General features: G+C 31.8%; 1 pseudogene across 1 annotated transcript; it reads left to right on the top strand.

Moving 5' to 3' along the window:
* Positions 1 to 1412: 1412 nt before the first annotated feature.
* LOC114170512 (putative O-methyltransferase 3) lies at positions 1413 to 2955 on the top strand (annotated as a pseudogene). The gene is made up of 2 exons (XR_014986644.1): positions 1413 to 2154; positions 2564 to 2955. The product of XR_014986644.1 is annotated as a putative O-methyltransferase 3 (transcript).
* The last annotated feature ends 2548 nt before the right edge of the window (positions 2956 to 5503 follow it).

Raw genomic sequence — 5503 nt, 5'->3', positions numbered from 1 at the left:
TGTTTTCTCATTTAAAAGTTCTCATCGTCATGTTTAAAGAAGTTTTTAATGTTTGTTGTTTAGGTTTATTGTCTTTGTTTATTCATCATTTACTCACCATTTAAAGAGCTCCCATACTTGAATGTTTTTCTATAGTGAATTGAACCATTGTTATTGGACTCAGTTCTCTTATGTTCCTAGGTTTGCATTCCCTTTTTTAAACCCTATAAAAGATATATTTATATGTTTGATTTATTTCTTTTTATATGTATTGTAAAAGCACGAAAATCACATTTAATTTACGTATGTTGTTTGTTTTTAATACATTGTGGAGTTATTGAAAATGACGTTTTTTTTAAATACTACAATAGATTTTGATTGTTCAAGGAACCAAAGCATCTAGTCGAATAGACTTTGATCGTTTTTCATAACCAAAGCCAATTCCTTTATTTTTTTTAATAATTTTGTATTATTTGACTTTAGTTTTAAAAACAACTAAAGCCTAATGTGAAAGTTTATGCTCAATCTGAAGAAAAAAAAATCTCCTTTTTAACCTCGTCATGATATTCTTTTATTCGAAAATCAAAGTATAATGCGAACAATAACCAGTACCAAAATTCTTCGGTGCACTAGTGTCATATGCATATAAAGAGGTACTATGAACCACATATTTAAATATTAAAAGTTTTCCATATCATTAGTACGCAAATATGTATATTGTTATTATTTTATTCTAAAACTTTTATTTATACCTTTCATCATATTTAATTATAAAAAAAGTTTGCTAGTAAGTATTGAAAGAAAAAGCGGTTATGAAAATATCTTTTTTATTCAAGATATTATTAGTAGCAACAAAGCATGAAGATAGGTAGCACACCTTTTGTTGTTATAAAAATGAAAATATATATTTTGTTAAAATATCGTAATAGACTTTGGTCGCTTAAGGAATCGAAATATATAGTTGAATAGATTTCGATTTTAGAGACAACTGAAATTTAATGTCGAAGTTTGTACTCTGATTCAAAACCGAAGCCAAAATACCAATTTTTTTTACAGCACCTTAATATATTTTGGTTCAAAAGTCAAAATACAATGTCGAAAATAATCGATAGCAAATTTGCTACACTGGTGTCATATGCATATGTAAAACATTTACTATGAACCACATTTTTAACTATTAAGGATTTTCCATATCATTAGTACGCAATTATGTATATTATTATTATTATTTGATTCTAAAATTTGTATTTATATCTTTCATTATATTTAATTATAATAAAGTTAGCTAGTAACTATTAAAAGAAAATGTGGTTATGAAAATATCATTTTTATCAACATATTGTTAGTAGCAAGAAAGCATGAAGATATTTATGTAGCACACCTTTTGTCGTTATAAAAACACAGAGCTAATATGAGATTTTATAGCACACAAACTACAAGAATTGTCCATGGAAACCCAGGGTGAAGAGCATGCTTCACAATTGCTTCGAGCTCAAACCCATATCTGGAATCACATTTTCAAATTCATAAACTCTTTGTCTCTTAAGTGGGCTGTTGAGTTGAGCATAGCAGATATCATACACAACTATGGCCAACCTATGCCACTCTCACAACTCATTGCTTCATTACCACTCCACCATTCCAAGAGTTCCTTTATCAGCCGTTTGATGAAAATTCTGACTCATTCTGGTTTCTTCTCTGAACACCAGGGCACCCCAAATGAGGGTGAAATCATGTATGTGCTAACCGATGCATCTAAATTACTCTTAAAGGACCATCCCTTTAGTATGAGATATTTGCCTCAATTAGTATTTGATCCAATTATGATCAATCCATGGTTTCAATTCTCTACTTGGTTCACAAATGAAGACCCTACACCATTCCAAACTGAAAATGGGATGACATTTTGGGATTTTGCCAGGTGTGAGCCTAAGTTCAACCACTTTTTCAACGATGCCATGGCTAGTGACAGTAAATGGGTTTCTAGTGTAGTGATTGAGAAGTGTGAAGGAGTGTTTAATGGCTAAGGTTATTGCTGAGTCATTCCCACATCTAAAGTGCACTGTACTGGATCTTCCGCATGTGGTTGCTGACTTGCAAGGAACTGAGAACATAGAATATGTTGGAGGAGATATGTTTCAAGCAATTCCTTCAGCAGATTCCATTATGTTAAAGGTAAATATACTATTCATTACATTCTATAAAATGCTCTTTATGATTAATTAATGGTTTTTGTCATTCATCTAACTGGTGGATCAACAAACCCTTTTGAGGTTGCAGTTAAAAGGCAAATAATTTTTTATATAACGATTAAAACATTATTTTACTCTAAATATTTAAAGGACCAACAAAAAGGAGGTGTAAGAATAAAGACAAACATGTGACATCTGGAAGAAAAAGAACACACAACAAAAGTATTTCGCTCAGATCCAAACTTGGAAGTATAAACTCAAAATAAAGAACAACTGATTCAAAATAAAGTAAATTGTGATGTGCTGATTTTTGAAAAACAAAATTGAATATGCAATGATTTTCCCTTTTTGATTTTGTGATTCTTATCATTTATACTTTGACAATGAAACAGTGGATATTGCATGACTGGAAGGACGAGGAATGTGTGAAAATACTGAAAAATTGCAAGGAGGCAATAGCAAGTAAGGGAAGGGTTATGATCATCGACATGGTGATGGAGAATAAGAAGGAAGATCATGAATTAACTGAAATGCAGCTTTTCCTTGATATGCAGATGATGATGCTGTTCAGTGCAAAAGAAAGAAATGAGAAAGAGTGGGCCAACCTAATTTTCTCTGCTGGCTTCAGTAACTACAACATTACTCCCATACGTTTATTTTCTATCATTGAGGTTTATCCATAGTGTGTTATTGCTGCCAAATGAGATTATGAGAAGAGCTAAACTATCTATTTTTTCTGTTTAAGTTTAGTTTTTCTGTTCTTGTTGTATTAGAATCAAATATATGTGTGCATTATTGTTGTGAAATATGTTAAAGTCATTTGATGGTAATGAATTATGTTGTTCTAACGTTCACGCTACTTTGTTTTTTTTTGTTCAAAATAGTTTAAGAAACGTTGATTTATATATTTTTTTTCTTTTGCATTGAAGATGTTAGAAAAGGACGTAACCTGATGAAATAATGTTAGTCGAAATTATGGTGCATAAGTCGAAATACGTTTTTCAAATTTAATTCAATAAAAACTTCTTAGACAGTATCACGGTTAGTCCTGAAAATATTACTACTCGGGAAAGATATGTTAGAATCATTTTAACAAGAAAACTTAAATATAGTTTCACAATTTTATCTATTGAAAACGATATGTAGAAAAAATAGTCACACTAAAAGAAGTTATCTTTTGCGAAGATAGTTTGTAATTATAAACAATTTGTTACAAATAACGAGATATTTTGTGACATAAATTTTAAAATTTGTGATGATAAATATCAATTTTAAAAACTTTGTTGCAGAAGTTGTCAGAAAAGTGAATTATTAAAAAGATTTGAAGAGTTATTAAAAATGTTTTGTAAAAGTCATCCAAAAACAATAAAATAGTGAACTCTTCCTAGTACCCACGAGCCACACAATATAAAATCTTCAAAACAATTATTCCTTGATTATATGCATACTTTTTTTTTCTTCAAATGACTCTATTGTTTTTTTTTATCAGTGAAGAATATTAATATATATACAGAGACACTTTAGGGGTGCCTCAATCTTTATACAGATCCTGATTTTACATTGAGGTTCTTAAATAAACAAAACAACCTAATAGATGTGTGTAGCAAAAAGATCAAAGGCAAATAGAGGACCTACATATTCAAAGTACAACTAAAAAGTACCACCTTAAGAATATCCACTCATAGGAACTTATTCAAGTTGGTACACATTGATAATTATTGGATTCATTCCTTTAGTTCAGTGCTAGATTCAACACGTTCATGATCTATTTGAGAGCTTCCTGATCAGTAAACAGCAAAGTATTGTGCGTCCAGTAAATCATTGCACCTTTGAAGACTTCCCCTGTGAAATATTCTGCATAAAGCAAAAGAAACCTCTAGATTGAATAGTCTGAGTGGGTTATAACACATGTTTCCTCCATATCATATTTTGATTGGAGGATTCTACGTTATTGATTTGATGCACTCAATTGGGCACAAATTCCAATCATTATAAGAGAAATGGACATGTGGAACTTTGTATTTCATCCATGTCCAAGCATTTAATTGTGCCAAAGTAAATATTTCCTCTGGATCCACTTTCCCTTGTTTAAACACAATCTTATTTCTATGGTTCCAAATATTCCAAATAATTGATATCCATAAGCCCTTCCCTATTTTATTTTCTTTGTTGTTTAAGGCCATTAAAGAAAATTGTTGGAAATGCATATTTAGTTGATTATGTTGCACTGAACATATACCCACCCATTTATGCTGTAAAGCTTAAAGCAAAGTATATGATACTTTGAAGGCATTCAATCTCAAGTATTACTTATCTTGATTTAAGTGCTATGTTATGGCTTAATGAATATTGTTTTATCAGTAAAACGAATATATATAAAAGTATCATAGCATTTTGTTGCTCCAACACCTGTGTTTATACCTATCAGAGATAAAAAGAATCACATAAGAAACTAAAAAAGAGATACAGGGATGCCTCCAAAAAACTAACTCTTGTTCTAATTACAAAATACCCCTTCAAACTACCAACTTGTTTAACCAACACATATAAGCTCAAAGAAAATAAGTTGTTTCACAAAAGAAGAAAGGGGCTTCTCCTTGTACCTCCAACCATTACTTTTGTACCCCCAAAACTTTCATTATTCCCAGCTTTGCCCATTCTGAAAAATAAAGGAAGAAAGAGAAAAAACAGTAAAAATGAAGTTTTACCGCACTGCACCCCTAAACTCCTTGCACCCCGTCAGGAATCTTCAGCTTTGCACCCCTAAAACCTAAAACGAATATGTTTGACTTAGAGGAACAACAGCAACAACGAGGCATTTAAAATTTTGCCAATCTCTCCATTCACCTCCTTCACTCACTCAATCTCTCCTCACCCACTCATTCACGCAATCTCTCCTCACTCACTCAATCTACTGCCTTTACATTTACTCGCTAGTGGCTTTGTAGAGTACATCCGAGCAGCACCCGCAGACCACGAGGAACCAGCAGCCGCACACCACCACAAACCAGGACCACCAATATGAGCGAGCCATTCCATATCTCCTTCCGTTCGCACTTAATCCACAATCCAATTAAGTTCTCTCTTGATTTTTCCTTAATGATGATGGTGATTGATGAACCTGAACGTGGTATATGCTGCATGTGCTCTTTCAATCCGTTTGTTTTTTAAAAAATGGAATTCGTGATCCGTGAAAAGTATGAAACGGATTCCGAAATCTGTTTCATAAATTTTCATGTTTTTTTATGAAACGAATTTCGGGATCCGTTTCATACTTTTCTGAAACAGATCACGAATTCCGTTTCACAATTTTTTTTTCTAGAAACGGAATT

Source organism: Vigna unguiculata, chromosome 11 (assembly GCF_037176805.1).
Source record: "Vigna unguiculata cultivar grain cowpea cultivar isolate G323 ecotype 2 chromosome 11, ASM3717680v1, whole genome shotgun sequence".
In the NCBI taxonomy this organism is placed as follows: Eukaryota; Viridiplantae; Streptophyta; class Magnoliopsida; order Fabales; family Fabaceae; genus Vigna; species Vigna unguiculata.
The sequence above is the reverse complement of the archived record's forward strand: the minus strand, read 5'-3'. Positions and strand labels throughout refer to the sequence as shown.